At 44.1% G+C, this 18,583-nt stretch overlaps 1 non-coding gene across 1 annotated transcript; it reads left to right on the top strand.

The window, feature by feature from the left end:
• Positions 1-13,072: 13,072 nt before the first annotated feature.
• LOC115934797 (U6 spliceosomal RNA) lies at positions 13,073-13,174 on the top strand. Its single transcript, XR_004070544.1, has one exon. It is a non-coding gene; the product is annotated as a U6 spliceosomal RNA (small nuclear RNA).
• The last annotated feature ends 5,409 nt before the right edge of the window (positions 13,175-18,583 follow it).

The following is an 18,583-nucleotide window of genomic DNA, read 5'->3' as shown; positions in this document are numbered from 1 at the left end:
ATTTAGTTAATGATTTGAATTACACAAATTAGCTTTATAAGTTTTTCAGGAATAAAACTATCACATAAAATGAGATGACTATCTTTTGTATGAAATATTGTATTTGTGTATGTTGAGAATTTATATTGGTAACTGGGCAAGAATTATCCAGGATTTGGTTGCCCACATACTTGGAATTTAATGCTACAAAATACATTCTGTTAAAGTCTCTGAAAAGAGATGACACTGAAAAGTAAATAGGGACCTCTCCAATTTACATACAGAGTACAAGAGCAACTGAAACTTTTATATACTATTGATGGGAGTGTAAAATAGTACAACCACTTCAGAAATTGTTTGACAGTTCTCCAGCCTGACCAACGTGGTGAAACCCCATCTCTACTAAAATTTAACAACAACAACAACAACAAATTAGCCAGGCATGGTGGCGGGTGCCTGGAATGTCAGCTACTGGAGTGGCTGAGGTAGGAGAATTTCTTTTTTTTTTTTTTTTTTTTGAGACGGAGTCTTGCTTTCTCGCCTAGGCTGGAGTGCAGTGGCGCAATCTCCGCTCACTGCAAGCTCTGCTTCCGGGGTTCACGCCATTCTCCTGCCTCAGCCTCCGAAGTAGCTGGGACTACAGGCGCCCGCCACCACACCCGGCTAATTTTTTTGTATTTTTAGTAGAGATGGGGTTTCACCGTGTTAGCCAGGATGGTCTCGATCTCCTGACCTCGTGATCCACCCACCTCGGCCTCCCAAAGTGCTCGGATTACAGGCGTGAGCCACCGCGCCCGGCAGGAGAATCTCTTGAACCCAGGAGGCAGAGGTTGCAGTGACCCGAGATCATGGTACTGCACTCCAGCCTGGGCAATACAGCCAGACTCAAAAAAGAAAGAGAAAGAAAGAAGGAGAGACAGAGAGAAGAGAGAGAAAGAGGGAGGGAAACAGGAAGGAAGGAGAAAGAGAGAAAGAAAGTTGTTTAACAGTTCTTTATAAAGGTAAAAATGGGTCCTATAGTCCAGCAATTCCACTCCTAAGACAAATGAAAGCATATGTACACTAAAAGACTTGAACAAGAAGTTTATAGTAGCTTTACTCATAGTAGCTGAAGGGGTTCAGAACATGCCACCCCAGAATATGTCGCTTTTGGCATATTGATTATTTTGAGCTGAAGCCAATTGGGAATTACAGCAGATGTAGAAAAGACTCTGCCAGGCACAGTGGCTCACGCCTGTAATCCCAGCACTTTGGGAGGCCAAGGGGGGGGTGGATCACCTGAGGTCAGGAGTTCAAGACCAGCCTGGACAACACGGTGAAACCCCATCTCCACTAAAAATACAAAAATTCGCTTGGCATGGTGGCAGGCACCTGTAATCCCAGCTACTCGGGAGACTGAGGCAGGAGAACTGCTTGAACCCGGGAGATGGAGGTTGCAATGTGAGATCGCACCACTGCACTCCTGCCTGGGCAATGGAGTGCGACTCCATCTCAAAGAAAAAGAAAAGAAAGGACATTTATATAAACTCTCAGTCCTAACCATTTCTTCGGTCTTTGTTTTTTCTTATGAAGCCTCTGGTACAATTAAAAATATTAAGTAAAATTTGTATACTTTTATCCTATTGAAATGTCTCAGGTTGGCCGGATGCGGTGGCTCACGCCTGTAATCCCAGTAATTTGGGAGGCTAAGGCGGGTGGATCACAAGGTCAGGAGTTCAAGACCAGCCTGGCCAACATGGTGAAACCCTGTCTCTACTAAAAATACACAAATTAGCCGGGTGTGGTGATGGGCGCCTGTAATCCCAGCTACTGAGGAGGCTGAGGCAGAGAACTGCTTGAACCCGGGAGGCAGAAGTTGCAGTGAGCCAAGATCACGCCACAAAGAAATGTATCAGGTCAGTTTAATTCTCAGGCCCAGCCATAGAAGCTAAGAGTAGGGGAAAGTTTGTCCTCCCTACACAGCCAAAACTGAAAAAGATCCAAATGTTCATCAACAGGAGAATAGAAAAATGGATTGTGGTATAAGTACTATTTAGCAATTTTAAAAAAAGGAATGGCAGGTACACCAACCACATGGTTGAATCTCATAAACATTAAATTGAGCCATAGAAGCCAGGTAATAAAAAGTACATCTTGTAAGATTTATTTATATAAGTTTAAGAACAAGTAAATCAAATTTATGGTGAAAGAAATCAGAACAGTGATTTCCTACAGGGTTGAGAGTTGATTGGAAAGAGTCATTAAGAAACTTTCTGGGCCCAACGTGGTAGCTCACACATGTAATCCCAGCATTTTGGGAGGCCGAGGTGGGAGGATGGCTTGAGCTCAGGAGTTCAAAATGAGCCTGGGCAATATGGTGAGACCCCCATCTCTATTTAAAAAAAAAAAAAAAGCCAGGAGTGGTGGCTCCCAGGACTTTGGGAGGCCAAGGTGGGTGGATCACCTGAGGTCAGGAGTTGGAGACCAGCCTGGCCAACATGGTGAAACGCCATCTCTACTAAAAATACAAAAATTGGCTGGGCTTGGTGGTGGGCACCTGTAGCCCCAGCTACTAGGGAGGCTGAGGCTGGAGAATCGCTTGAACCCAGGAGGTGGAGGTTGTAGTGAGCTGAGAACAGGCCATAGCACTCCAGCTTTGCCGACAAGAGCGAAACTCCGTCTTAAATAAAAAAAAAAAAAAAAAAAAAAAATCCTGGGCGCGGTGGCTCACGCCTATAATCTCAGCACTTTGGGAGGCCGAGGCAGGCTGATCACCTGAGGTCGGGAGTTTAAGACCAGCCTGACCAACATGGAGAAGCCCGGTCTCTGCAAAAGTACAAAATTAGCCAGGCGTGGTGGGGCATGCCTGTAATCCCAGCTGTTCGGGAGGCTGAGGCAGGAGAATAGCTTGAACCTGGGAGGCAGAGGTTGTAGTGGGCCAAGATCATGCCACTGCACTCCAGCCTGGGCAACAAGAGGGAAACTCCGTCTCAAAAATAAAAATAAAAATAAAGGCCGGGTGCGGTGGCTCATGCCTGTAATCACAGCACTTTGGGAGGCCGAGGCAGCCAACATGGTGAAACCCCGTCTCTACTAAAAATACAAAAATTAGCTGGGCGTGGTGGCACGCGCCTGTAGTCCCAGCTACTCGAGAGGCTGAGGCAGGAGAATCGCTTGAACCCAGGAGGCGGAGGTTGCAGTGAGCCAAGATCACGCCATTGCACTCCAGCCTGGGCAACAAGAGCAAGACTCCGTCTTGGAAAAAAATAAATAAATAAAAAATAAAAGAATAAAAATAAATAAAATGGTTGGTGCAGTAGCTCATGCCTATAATCCCAGCACTTTGGGAGGCCGAGGTGGGCATATCATTTGACATCAGGAGTTCCAGACCAGTCTGGCCAACATGGTAAAACCCCATCCCTACTAAAAAAAATTGGCTGGGTTCAGTGGTTCACGCCTGTAATCTCAGCACTTTGGGAGGCCAAAGTGGGCAGATCACTTGAAATCAGGAGTTCGAGACCAGCCTAACCAACATGGTGAAACTCCGTCTCTACTACAAATACAAAAATTAGCCGGGTGTGCTTGTGCATGCCTGTAATCCCAGCTACTTGGAAGGCTGAGACAGGAGAATCACTTGAGCCCAGGAGGCAGAGGTTTCAGTGAGCTGACATCGTGCCACTCCACTCCAGCCTGGGTAACAGAGTGAGTGAGACTCCATCTCAAAAAAAATAAAAATAAAAATAAATAAATAAAAATTAAAAAGAAAATAAGAAAATAAAGAAAAAAAGAAACCTTCTGGAACAACAGGAATGTTCTATACCTTGACTGAAGTCATGGGTACATGGGTACATACAATTATCAAGACATTAAATTGTACACTTAAGATCTGTGGATTTTACTATATGTACAATACATTTTACCATGATAAAAAATGAAAATATTGGGAGGCTGAGGCGGGCAGATCATGAGGTCAGGAGTTCACGACCAGCCTGACCAATATGCTGAAACCCCATCTCTACTAAAAAAAAATGAGCTGGGCATAGTGGAACGCGCCTGTAGTTCCAGGTACTCGGGAGGCTGAGGCAGGATAATCGCTTGAACCTGAGAGGCAGAGGTTGCAGGTTGCAGTGAGCCAAGATTGCGCCACTGCACTCCAGCCTGGGCGACAGAGCAAGACTCCGTCTCAAAAGAAAAAAAAGCAAGAAAGAAAAATAAAATATATTCTGGTCTCCTATACGTTAGATTTAAAAATGTATAAGGTATATTTTGAAGCTTTTTTTTGTAAGTAGATAAAGTCTCCACCATATTTGATGCTTAATTCTAAATTTTCTGTGGACTCTTCCTTTTTTACACTCATGCTATAAAACCTGTGTGATTTCTTCAGGAGTCAGAAATTGCATACAATCAGGTTTTTTTAAGCCTATGATTTGATCAGATTTAAAAGATGTATTTGAGTAACAAAAGCAGATGTTAAGAGTGAAACAAAACAAAACAAAGCTGAGCGCAGTGGCTCACGCCTGTAATCCCAGCACTTTGGGAGGCCGAGGCGGGCGGATCACGAGGTCAGGAGATCGAGACCATCCTGGCTAACACAATGAAACCCCGTCTCTACTAAAAATACAAAAAATTCTCCAGGCGTGGTGGCGGACGCCTGTAGTCCCAGCTACTGGGGAGGCTGAGGCAGAAGAATGGCGTGAACCTGGGAGGCGGAGCTTGCAGTGAGCCGAGATCGCCCCACTGCACTCCAGTCTGGGCGACAGAGAGAGACTCTGTCTCAAAAAAAAAAAAAAAAAAAAAAAAAGTGAAACAAGTGACTCAAAGAGGGTTGCTGTCATTTTTGTCTTGGAAAGATTGGAATATGAATAAAGTATTATGAAACAGATCTTTAAAGGGAAAAACATCGGCTGGGTGCATTGGTTTATGCCTGTAATCCCAACACTTGTGGAGACTGAGGCTGGTGGATGACCTGAGGTCAGGAGTTCAAGATCAGCCTGGCCAATATGGTAATACCCCGTCTCTTTTTTTTTTTTTTTTTTTTGAGACAGAGTCTTGCTCTGTTTCCCAGGCTGGAGTATAGTGGTGCAATCTAGGCTTACTGCAACCTCTGTCTCCTGGGTTCAAGCAATTCTCCTACCTCAGCCTCCTGAGTAGCTGGGATTACAGGCGCCTGCCACCACACCCAGCTAATTTTTGCATTTTTAGTAGGGCTGAGATTTCAGCACGTTGGCCAGGCTGGTCTTGAACTCCTGACCTCAGGCTATCCACCCGCCTCAGCCTCCCAAAGTTTTGGGATTACAGGCGTGAGCCACCGCACCTGGCTGAAACCCTGTCTCTGCCAAAAATACAAAAAGTATCCGGGCTTGCTTGCACGTGCCTGTAATCCCAGCTACTCAGGAGGCTGAGGCAGGAGAACCGCTTGAACCCAGGAGGTGGAGGTTGCAGTGAGCCGAGATAGCACCACTGCACTCCAGCCTGGCCAACAGAGCAAGACTTGGTCTCAAAAAAAAAAAGAAAGAAAGAAAGAAAGAAAGAAAGAAAGAAAGAAAGAAAGAAAGAAAGAAGGAAAGAAAGAAAGAAAGAAAAGTTCAAGGCCGGGCGCGGCGGCTCACGCCTGTAATCCCAGCACTTTGGGAGGCTGAGGCGGGTGGATCACGAGGTCAGGAGTTCAAGACCAGCCTGGCCAAGACGGTGAAACCCTGTCTCTACAAAAAATACAAAAATTAGCCTGGCGTGATGGCAGGCGCCTATAATCCCAGCTACTCCAGAGGCTGAGGCAGAGAATTGCTTGAACCCAGGAGCGGAGGTTGCGGTGAGCCGAGATCACACCACTGCACTCCAGCCTGGGCAACAAGAGCGAAACTCCGTCTCAAAAAAAAAAAAAAGAAAAGAATAAAAGAAAAGTTCAGTAGTCACTGTGACATTCATTTGGGAAAATCACCCTGTGGTAACCTGAATCAACTTCTTCATAAGGTTTTCAGGAACCTGTTGTCATTTATAAGAAATTGGTTTCATTTCTCCAATCGTAACTTCTTAGTTACTTTCATTTACTATATGCTTCCTTTAACAGATTTAAGTTGGGTTGATCTCAAAGTGAAGGATGGAGAAATGAATTCTCTATTGTCATAAGGAAAAGGGAAGTCATGAAGTTAGAAGGGTGAGTCCATCGTTTTTATTTTTTAAATCACAGTGAATCAAAATATCTGCTTCACTGCAGATGAATTAAGATGCTATTCTTCCTATGAACTACTATAGCAGTCATTTGGAACCCAACATATTGCTTTTTAGTCTACCTTTTCAACTAAATCATGACTCTAAGGCAGCAGAATGTCTCCCCGGGGGACAATGCAATGATGCAATGATGTCATCTTTCTGTCTGCTAGCGCCCATATGCAAGTAGAACCAATATAGGACAATGGAAGATCTAAGTACCCTTATCTTTCACCAGTCTCTTATTCCTCATAATGAATCTACCATATCAAAGAGATACTTGTGCATACTTCGTTTGAGTAAAGCACCCTAATGGACGTGAATCAAGAGATACATACTTTTGAAACTTTTCAAAACAATATTTATTTATTTTATTTATTTATTTTATTTTTTTTTTTTTTTTGAGACAGAGTCTCGCTCTGTCGCCCAGGCTGGACTGCAGTGGCGCAATCTCCGCTCACTGCAAGCTCCGCCTCCCGGGCTCACACCATTCGCCTGCCTCAGCCTCCAGAGTAGCTGGGACTACAGGCGCCCGCCACCACGCCCGGAGAATTTTTTTTTGTATTTTTAGTGGAGACGGGGTTTCACCGTGTTAGCCAGGATGGTCTCGATCTCCTGACCTCATGATCCACCCGCCTCGGCCTCCCAAAGTGCTGGTTACAGGCATGAGCCACCGCACCCGGCCAACAATTCTTTATAATAATTACATGTGGAATGTATCCTATTTCCTATTATTTTTGTCTGAAAATAAGAAATTGATTTGTAATGTTTATTTTAGTGAACATATATCTATTCGTGTTAAGATAGTACCAAATATAGTAAATAACATGTAATGTAAGACTTATTCTCTCTAAATACCACCAGACTATTTCAGTTTCAAGTTTACTGTGTCATTTCAAGTGCTTCATCAACTGGTCATGACAACTGATGAAGAAACTGGAGGAAATCAACCACTTAATTAAAATGCATACTTTAAATACTGTGTAGTGTGCTAAGCAATGAGAGAGAGAGAGCCATGGATGTAGCAGCTGCATCAAACAGAATCTAGTTAACATTAGACATGTTACTAGAGCTAAAAGATGTTCAGCTAATAAGATAGCTGCATCACATATTAATAAGCACAAGACGAATGTGAAGGTTTGGGAATTTGGTAAAAGGAGGTTACAGAATTACACATTAGGAACAGAATTATTGGGCCAGGCGCGGTGGCTTATGCCTGTAATCCCAGCACTTTGGGAGGCCGAGGCGGGTGGATCATGAGGTCAGGAGATCGAGACCATCCTGGCTAACACGGTGAAACCCCATCTCTACTAAAAATACAAAAAATTATCTGGGCATGGTGGTGGGCGCCTGTGGTCCCAGCTACTCTGGAGGCTGAGGCAGGAGAATGGCATGAACCCGGGAGGCGGAGCTTGCAGTGAGCCAAGATCTTGCCACTGCACTCCAGCCTGGACGACAGAGCGAGACCCCGTCTCAAAAAAAAAATAAATAAATAAGGAACAGAATTATTGCTCTGTGATAGATCACGGGCAATACACCATTTCACTTCCCTTTGTCTTTTAAAGTCCAAAAATGATCTGAATGTAGGAAAGTTAAGCCATTGAAAATCTGGTTGGGAGGCCAAGGCGGGTGAATCAAGAGGTCAGGAGTTCAAGACCAGCCTGGCCAAGATGGCGAAACACTGTCTGTACTAAAAGTACAAAACTTAGTGGGGCATGGTGGCGGGCACCTGTAATCCCAGCTACTCAGGAGGCTGAGGCAGAGAACTGCTTGAACCTGGGAGGCAGAGGTTGCAGTGAACCAAGATTGCGCCACTGCACTCCAGCCTCGGGGACAGAGTGAGACTCTGTCTCAGAAAAAAAAAGAAAGAAAGAAAATCTGGGCCGGGAGCAGTGGCTCACGCCTGTAATCCCAGCACTTTGGGAGGCCAAGGGGGGGTGGATCACTTGAGGTCAGGAGTTTGAGACCAGCCTGACCAATGTGGTGAAACCCCGTCTCCAATAAAAATACAAAAATTAGCTGGTCGTGGTGGCACATGCCTGTAATCCTAGCTACTCAGGAGGCTGAGGCAGGAGAATTGCTGGAACCCAGGAGGCGGAGGTTGCAGTGAGTTGAGATGGCGCCACTGCACTCTAGCCTGGGGGACAGAGTGAGACTCCGTCTCAGAAAAAAAAAGAAAATCTGGCTACAGATCTCATTCTGGCCTTTGGACTGGGAGCAATAAAAAGTGTGGAGAATGCTTTGGAGATAGAGTGGGCTAATTTTACCAATCACTAGACAGATAAAACTGGGAGCATTTGAGGGAATAATGAGGTTTTGAGGATCAGGTAAATAAAAGTAAGACAGTACAGGGCAGCAGGACAGTCAGGCATACCCACGTGAGAATCCTGCTCAGTCACTCCCTTTGTGACCCCTAGCAAGTTACTTAACATCTGCAAACCTTCATTTTTTCATCTGTAAAAAGCAGAGAAAGAACTACCTTATAGGGATGTTGAAAGAACTGAATATGTTAAATGTATGCCAAGGGTATCTGACACAAGGGTAGTACTCAGTAAATATTTATTCCATTGTCTTCCCCTACAAAAATAGATATTAGGATCCTTGCTTCTCAATTTTGAAAGCAACTATTTAATTTAGCCCTTAAGGCATTATACTAAAAATCAGTGCTAGTTACACATTGCATTTTCAAAATGTTAACTGTTTTACCTTGCCATACTCACTAATGTTTATATTGGCATGGAGTCAATATTTACACAAATATTGAATAGCGTATGTAGTGATTGACTTAATATAACTTGATTCAATTTAACAAACTTTCAGTTGCTGTTACTATAGTCAGCTCCAGAGAAATTATGAAATGATCAAGACACAGAAACTAACAGGGTGTGCAAGGAAAGACCTGTGTTGTTAGTAACCCAACCTCTCTCCAAACACAAGATGCTGTGGCTTGAGTTTGGATTTCATAGCCAGTTGTATCGTTTTAGTGATTATTTCTTACATATCCTGGAACAGTTTGATTAATTTGAATTGACTTTTGTAATAGAAAGGATAAATCACTTTCAGTTGTTGTTGTGAAACTATAAACAGGCGGCCGGGCGTGGTGGCTCACGCCTGTAATCCCAGCACTTTGGGAGGCTGAGGCGGGTGGATCACGAGGTCAGGAGATCGAGACCATCCTGGCTAACACGGTGAAACCCCGTCTCTACTAAAAATACAAAAAATTAGCCAGGCGTGGTGGTGGGCGCCTGTAGTCCCAGCTGATCGGGAGGCTGAGGCAGGAGAATGGTGTGAACCCGGGAGGTGGAGCTTGCAGTGAGCTAAGATCGCGCCACTGCACTCTATCCTGGGCGACAGAGTGAGACTCTGTCTCAAAAAAAAAAAAAAAAAAAGAAACTATAAACAGGCACCTAGTTATTGCAAAAAATGGAAGAAGATAAGATCTGTTTTTCTTAGATACACATAATATTTTAATCTACATTTTCCCTTTGTATGTCCCTACACCACATCCACATGCTGAAGACAAAAAAAAAAAAATGCGTGCTTTCTACATGACCACAAGACCAACCACTACTGCCTGCTAGACAGAAAAAGGGTGGCATTAAGTGTGCAGCCATCTGCTTGTCACTGGCTCCTGGTGAGGCAAGAAAAGCTAATTAGCACCCTCACCCCACCCCCATCTCGCCTCCATGCCCCACCATCTGGCTGGTCACCCCTTGCCACCAGTGCCAGTTTCTTCCTGCACCCTCTGGCTTGAGGAGGCCAGAGACATTTGCCTTCTTAGGAAGCGGCAAGAACAGGCTTCAGCAGCACCTTAAGTCATGAATTTCTAAAACTCAAACGAGATTACACAAATTACCTCCTCTCTCCATCAGCAATGCTCTCTCCTTCACTGATCTCTGTTATCTTACCTAAAACATCTTTTCCTCTCTATCCAGGAAAATAGCTCTGGAATCCAGTCCATTTTGTAATTGACAGTTGTCTAATGATCAACAGGTATCTAATTCCTACACTGAGTCTCTCTCATCAATTTTATTTAAGGATTTGGGGGCAGAAATTAGACGACAAATTATTCAGTAAATGTAGGGTATTTCACCATAAAGCCACAGGAAATGGTGAAAGGGGACATTTAATTGAAACAGTAGTGACAGCTCAAATCCCTCACTCATTAAAGAGATGTGGAATAAATAGGGTATCAGCAAAGCAGACTAAGATTTTGAGATTTCACAGAATAAGCAGCAAACTTTCTAATGAGTAAACAAATATAGACTAGCTATCACCAGACAAGAAATATGATTCTCCTATTTGCCTGAGAAATAATGCTATCTGGATAAACTGATGTTTGTTTCACTAAAAAAAAAAAAAAAAAAAAAAAAATCTCTTGCTAACCTAGGATTCAGTTTTTTTAAAAAAACACACTGTTTTTTCCCTATACTTCTTTCTTGTTCTGACTTCTTTCTTCTCTTTTTCTAACTTGTAGTAATACAAGCCACACACTTTTAAAAACTTAACAGTGCCAGCTTAAAAAAGGAAAGGCAATAGGAAAATAGAAAATAAACTTTGAAAATTTCAATACTGTAAATATTGGCTTAGAATATGAATCCGATTAGAATCTTAGAGATAAGCTGTAGCTAAGCTTACTATGAAAAGACTTGCTCCATAGTTGTATTCAAAAGCAACAATGTAAACTTGGAAAAGAAGACAAACTATAAAAAACTATGGGGTTTTGATGCCAGAATTTTTACCTCGCTATAATAACTTGGTAGAATAAATTGTCCAAGTGTATCTTTTTATTTTAATAACAGAAGGAAAGGGAAGCAAACCAACTTTAGTTTAGAATAGTTTTCTAAGTTAGATGAAATAATGCTGTGACCCAGATCTGAACAGAACACCAGATGCTCCTACCTACAGGAGACATTTGCAATTTTTTTGGCTGCTCACCCTCTGAACTGTCTTCCTATGTTTGAGGAATTCCTCACCATTTGAGTCTTAGTAAGAAACAGGGTCCTGCTCCCACTCTAGATGCTAAAAAGCCATCCACCCATGTCAGCCACCTATTTCTTTTGCAGGCCTAGGTTTCGCCAATCAGGTGTACCAGCTCCAGATTTTTTTTTTATACAGGATCTCGCTCTGTCGCCCAGGCAGGAAAGTGCAGTGGCATGATCTCGGCTCACTGCAACCTCCGCACCACCACATCCAGCTATTTTTTCGTAGAGACAAAAAATGTTGCCCAGGCTGGCCTCAAACTCCTAAGTTCAAGCAATCCAGCTGCCTCGGCCTCCCAGAGTGCTAGGATTACAGGTGTGAGCCACCAGGCCTAGTTCCAGAATTTTGACTTTGGAGCCAGTCAGTCAAAGCAATGGAAGAGAGGCGCATCCATTCTGGTAGCCACACCCGGTTTCAAAAGGCAGTCGGGGCACGACGCTGTGGCTCACGCCTGTAATCCTAAAACTTTGGGAGGCCAAGGTGAGCGAGTCACTTGAGGTCAGGAGTTCGAGACCAGCCCAGCCAATATGGTGAAACCATGTCTCTATTAAAAGTACAAAAATTAGCCAGACATGGTGGTGCACGTCTGTAATCCCAGCTACTTGGGAGGCTAAATCACGAGAATTGCTTGAACCTGTGAGGCCCAAGTTGCAGTGAGTGGAGATCACACCACTGCACTCCAGCCTGGGTGACACAGCAAGACTCCATTTCTGGAAAAAAAAAAAAAAAAGGCAGCGGGGACGACAGCACCATCCTACGTGCTGGTGAGTGTGGCAGCTGTAGACTCTCCTCCTTCATGGCAGCAGCAATGACCTGCTCAGACACATCCTGGGACCCCGGTATGTAGCCTCCTTTGACCTTGGACTTCTTGCCCTCCCGTGATTCTGTGAGCTACCCAAAATGTTTTCAGTACTGTCCTTTTCTGCTTATGCCAGAATCAGCTTCTGTTACTGATTCTAAAGAACCCTAAGGGACACAGAGCCTCTGGAATAGTGACTTAGAATAAAAAAAGAGAGGCTGGGCGCGGTGGCTCACGCCTGTAATCCCAGCACTTTGGGAGGCTGAGACAGGCGGATCACGAGGTCAGCAGATCCAGACCATCCTGGCTAACACAGTGAAACCCCGTCTCCACTAAAAATACAAAAAATTAGCCAGGCATGGTGGCGGATGCCTGTAGTCCCAGCTACTCGGGAGGCTGAGGCAGGAGAATGGCGTGAACCCAGGAGGCCGAGCTTGCAGTGAGCTGAGATGGTGCTACTGCACTCCAGCCTGGGCGACAGAGCATGACTCCGTCTCAAAAAATAAAAATAAAAAAGAATTAAAAAGAGAGAGGAACCAGGGCATGAAGTATAGTTTCTTATAAGCTGTATACTACTCACAAAAGACATCTAATTGAAGATAAGATCATTAATTTATGTGTATATTTTTCCTTAATGTAAGCCAGGGAGGTGTGTCCAGGAGGACACACGGGGGAGCGGGGAGGCTGCAGAGGACAGGTGGGAGGGGCGGCAGGAGAGAGAGGGGGGCCCCGGGAGGAGAGGTGGCTTTCACTGGCAGTTGGGAAATAGTGAAGGGAAACCTCATCCCTTTATCGAGGTCTAGGCCCCAAAACTCTTTTGCAAAATGCAGGGCTTGTATCTGAAGGCCTCTGGCCAATGTGCCTGCTGCCATTTCCTCTGTCCCTGAGATCTCCAGAAGAGAAAGGAGCTCCAGCCTTGCATTCTTTGGGTGTGGAGACGAGCAGAGCAGAATGGAGCCTGCAGGTCATGCCAAGAGTCACCACAAGGCTGTGGCTGTCAGCTCAGGTACCAAGCTCAGGCACACGGTTGTAAGAACAACTGGGGTGGAAAGCCATGTGCAGAGGATGATGATATTAAACAACCTCTTTTACAAACAAAACTCTTTTAGTCTAAGCCTAATTATAGTGCTCCCTTTGGCTGTACATACACTAAAATTGGAATGATACAGAGATTAGCATGGTCCCTGTGCAAGTATAATGCAAATCTGTGAAGCTTCCATGAAAAAAAAAAAAACTGGAGGCCGGGCGCAGTGGCTCATGCCTGTAATCCCAGCACTTTGAGAGGCCGAAGTGGGCGGATCATGAGGTCAAGAGATCGAGACCATCTTGGCCAACATTGTGAAGCCCCATCTCTACTAAAAATACAAAAATTAGCTGGTCGTGATGGCTCACACCTGTAGTCCCAGCTACTCAGGAGGCCGAGGCAGGAGAATCGCTTGAACCCAGGAGGCGGAGGATGCAGTGAGCCGAGATCGCGCCACTGCATTCCGGCCTGGCTACAGAGCGAGACTCCGTCTCGAAAAAAAAAAAAGGGAAGAAAATACAGCCTGGACATATATCGAGGCCTTCTCTCTAGAAAAATAAAAATAAATATAAAAATTAGCCAGGCGTGATGACTTTCACCTGTAGTTCCAGCTGAGGCTGAGGTAGGTTGGAGGATGGCTTGACCCTGGGAGGTTGAGGCTGCAGCGAGCCTTGAAGCCATGATTGCACCATTGCACTCCAGCCTGAGTGACACAGCGAGATCCCATCTCAAAAAAAAAAAAAAAAAAAGGCCTAGTTATAATAGAGCAATATTCTAAGTGTTTTGTTTGGTGTGATGAAAAAGTTTGGAAATAGTGCTAATGGTTGCACAACATCATAAATGTAAGTAGTGGCACTGAATTGTACACTTAAAAACGGTGAAGATGGCAAGTTTTGTTGCATATATTTTACCATAATTTTTATTTTTCACAATTTTTAAAAATTAATAATTTTATATACCAAAACCCATTGAACTATACACTTTAAGTAGATAAATTTTATAATATGTGAGTTATGTCTCAACAAAGCTGTTTTCGCTTTTATTTTTTTGAGACGGAGTCTGGCTCTGTTGCCCAGGCTGGAGTGCAGTGGAGTGATCTTGGCTCACTGCAACCTCTGCCTCCCAGGTTCAAGAGATTCTCCCGCCTCAGCCTCCCAAGTAGCTGCTATAACAGGCATGCACCACGCCCAGCTAATTTTTGTGTTTTATTTATTTATTTTTTTTGAGATGGAGTTTTGCTCTTGTTGCCCAGGCTGGAGTGCAATGGTGCAATCTCAGCTCACTGCAACTTCCACCTCCTGGGTTCAAGTGATTCTCCTGCCTCAGCCTCCCAAGTAGCTGGGATTACAGGCATGTGCCACTGTGCCCGGCTAATTTTGTATTTTTAGTAGAGATGGGGTTTCTCCAGGTAAGTCAGGCTGGTCTCCAACTCCCGACCTCAGGTGATCCGCCCACCTCAGCCTCCCACAGCACCCAGCCTTAATTAAATTTTTTTTTTTTTTTTTTTTTTTGAGATGGAGTCTCTTTCTGTCGCCCAGGCTGGAGTGCAGTGGCACGATCTCACCTCACTGCAAGCTCCGCCTCCCGGGTTCACGCCATTCTCCTGCCTCAGCCTCCCGAGTAGCTGGGACTACAGGTGCCCGCCACCACACCTGGCTAATTTTTTTGTATTTTTAGTAGAGACAGGGTTTCGCCATGTTCTCCAGGATGGTCTCGATCTCCTGACCTTGTGATCTGCCCTGCCTCAGCCTCCCAAAGTGCTGGGATTACAGGCGTGAGCCACCACGTCCAGCCTAATTTTTTTTTTTAAGGCTGAATAATAGAATGTTAGGAAAAAGCATGTCATTTAATGTGATGATCACTGTATACAGAAAATAAGCAAAATTTGCCTTTAGCTGTAATACATGATTATAACATTAAAGTCTATGTGTGGTTGGCAACGCACTGCCTCCAGTGCTCTCTGAGAATCTCCTGATGTGTCCTCAGGAGTGGATGCTTCTCAGCCTTGTTTCTGCTGTGTGGTTCTATCCTATCATATTATCATGGCTCACTGGCCCAGAGGTGACCCCGAGCAAAGAAGGAGCAATTAGCTTCTCTTTTCCAGGAAGTAGACATTTTGATGAAGAAGCGCTTGAGGCAGCACTCTAAGGAGAAGGTCTCTGCATGTGTGTATGCTCACAGAGTTCTCCAGATGTGCCCTGGCTTCTGTTCCCTTGAGGACTGGTCTCCCACTCTTCCCAGGATTCAGGGTTGCTCTGGTATTCTAGTAGTGCCTCTACCCCCTTGTGTTTTTGTTTTTTGCTTAAGCTGTTTTAGTTTTTAGTCCCTTGTGACCAGAGAATATTTAATTTAATATAATACAGCACAAATATTTAATATGATATTATTTCAGTGCTAACACAGAATTTCTGGCTTATGGTAAAATAAAGATCATATGGTCATCTGCCACTTCCCACTGTCCTTTCTGAAGTACAAGAACTCCAAACAGCTACAGCTGATGTGTTTTTTTTGTTTGTTTGTTTTTTTAATTATTACACTTTAAGTCTTAGGGTACATGTGCACAATGTGCAGGTTAGTTACATATGTATACATGTGCCATGCTGGTGTGCTGCACCCATTAACGCGTCATTTAGCGTTAGGTGTATCTCCTAATGCTATCCCTCCGCCCTCCCCCCACCCCACAACAGTCCCCAGAGTGTGATGTTCCCCTTCCTGTGTCCATGTGTTCTCATTGTTCATTTCCCACCTATGAGTGAGAACATGCGGTGTTTGGTTTTTTGTCCTTGCGATAGTTTACTGAGAATGATGATTTCCAATTTCATCCATGTCCCTACAAAGGACATGAACTCATCATTTTTTATGGCTGCATAGTATTCCATCGTGTATATGTGCCACATTTTCTTAAAGCTGATGTGTTTTAAATTATTTGAAGGTAAGTTAACACAATGTTTTAGAAAATAATTTAAGGACTCTGGGGGAAATATGAGGTCTGTTAACTTAAATGCTTTTTTTTTTGTCCTGGGTAGTTTTTGTGGGGTTTTTTTGTTTTTTGTTTTTTGTTTTTAAGTAAAAATACGTTATACTTCCATTCAGAATTCCATCATCACTTGGGAGATTTCTGCAAATCATCACTAAAGCCATTCACTTTCTCATAACTAAACAAGAATCTTCTTCTGGAGTTAAGTATCAGATATGAATGTTCTCACTGACCTCAGGAAGCAAAAGTCCTAAATCATTATATGGCAGTGAAGGAAAAAAAAAAAAAATCAGCAGGAAATAAAGCGGAACTGCTGCCAACACATACAAGCTGCAGTAGCACCCACAAAATGTGTAGTATCCATTCTAACACATTCACTGGACTGATTACATTGGCTCATAGACTTGGTTAACTCTGGAAGAACATAATAGGTGTTTATTGTTTACTATGGGGATGGGAAACATAATTAAGTCTATAGTCTCCAATTCTTCTCAAGTTCAAATGAAACCAACAATTTTGGTTTTGTCTTAACATTCAGGATGTGTTTCTAATTAAGCTGAAATCACAGTAAGCACCTCCACTTTCTTTCTTGGGATCTCTATCATGAAAATTAATTGTATGATTTTGCCCCTCCCACCCAACCCCGCTTCTTCTGGAAAAAGCTATACTTACACTTGCTATACCTGAAAATCCCCATTTGGGGCAGAGTAGGCATTATGGCATTTGTCTGATCTCTGGTGTGCCCAAAAAGAAATCGCCTGAAACTGGGGGCACATTAAGAATGCAAATGGTGATTTGGGTTAGAGTTCCAACCTGTAGCTAACTAGAACATCCTTTCATTGACTTCTACTCTCTCAATTAGTGGTTTGTTTTTTTTTTTTTGGTTTTTTTTTTTTTTTGAGATGGAGTCTTGCTCTGCCGGCAGGCTGGAGTGCTGCAGCACGATCTTGGCTCACTGCAACCTCCGACTTCCTGGTTCAAGTGATTCTCCTGCCTCAGCCTCCCAAGTAGCTGGGATTACAGGCACATGCCACCACGCCCAGATAATTTTTGTATTTTTAGTAGAGACGGGGTTTCACTATGTTGGCCAGGATTGTCTTGAACTCCTGACCTCGTGATCCGCCTGCCTTGAGCCTCTCAAAGTGCTGGGATTATAGGTGTGAGCCACTGCGCCCGGCCTTTTTTTTTTTTTTTTTTTTTTTTTTTGAGATGGAGTCTCGCTCTGTTGCCCAGGCTGGAGTGCAGTGGCTTGATCTCGGCTCACTGCAACCTCCAACTCCCGAGTTCAAGCAATTATCTTGCCTCAACCTCTCCAGTAGCTGGGATTACATGTGCCTGCCACCTCACCCAGCCAATTTTCATATTTTTAGTAGAGACAGGGTTTCACCATGTTGGACCAGGTTGGTCTCAAACTCCTGGCCTCAGATTATCTGCCCGCCTCGGTCTCCCAAAGTGCTGGGATTACAAGCATGAGTCACTGGGCCTGGCCTAGTGTTCTTTATCACTCAAATAATTGTTAGACGATCTTAAGAGAACTCCTAGTCCTACGTTTTTGTGAGGATGTCTTCTAAGACCACACATTTCCTGGTCTAAATGCAAATTTCAAACATCTCTTAGAGGTTTTTTCGTTAAGTTCAGTGAGTGAGTCTTATTGTTACGTACAGGTAGTTGGATAGGCAGGAGCCAGACAGGAGAGGGCTCTCCCCCACCCACTAAGCCTATCAGCAATTACGGCATTGCCTCTCCGAGTGCGATAATTCGGCAGCGCCAGGGAAAAGGCATTTCCTGAGGGTCCACACCTGTTAATATCAAATGTTAATTGAATGCAAGCCTCAGGGAGAAGAAACTTCCTGGGCATGCATATTAAGAGGCAAAAATGGCGAAGTATGATCTTCCAGGTAAACTCCACCGGCAAAAGGAAGAAAGCCTCAGATAGGCATGCTTATGACTCCCTAAACACACTGCGCTGTGCTCAATTCCAAAGGGTAAGGAGGGCACTGTGCAGGCGGGCAGCCCACCCTAAGGGAAGAATCATGGGAAAGAGGTGAGCTTGTACAAGCCCTAGTATCACCAGGCGCGGTGGCTCATGCCTGTAATCACACCGCTGCACTCCAGCCTGGTGACAGAGGGAGACTCCGTCTCAAAAAAAAAAGTCCTAGTATCACAGTTAAATGGGGCACTTGACTCTCCCTTTTTGTTCTTTGGGTCTCTTCCAAGTGTGCTTTCCTTCTTTCCTATTCTAAAGCCGTTTTAAACAAACTTCTATTCCTCCTCCGAAACTTATCTCGCTCCTTATGCCCTTCAGTAGAATTCTTTCTTCTGAGAAGGCAAGAACCAAAGTCGCTGCGTACCTATACAGATGTAAGGCTGGATAGGTGGCTGGTAACTCAGGGTGACTCTGATCTCTTCCGCTGGTAACATTATTGTCAGCGGAAACTGACAATTCCCGCCACACTGAGTGAGTCCTCCAGCACCAGAACCCTGACCAATTCACCTTTGCATCCCTAGTGCCTAGCATCATTCCTGCTATCAGGAAGTTCAATACATATTTATCAAATAAGCATATCATTTATCTTCCCTACTAGACTTTTCTTCTCAGAGAGATTAAGAGCCACGTTGACTTAAACTTTAGATT

This window comes from Gorilla gorilla, chromosome 4, assembly GCF_029281585.2.
Source record: "Gorilla gorilla gorilla isolate KB3781 chromosome 4, NHGRI_mGorGor1-v2.1_pri, whole genome shotgun sequence".
NCBI lineage: Eukaryota > Metazoa > Chordata > Mammalia > Primates > Hominidae > Gorilla > Gorilla gorilla.
This window is presented reverse-complemented; position numbering and strand designations above follow the sequence as displayed.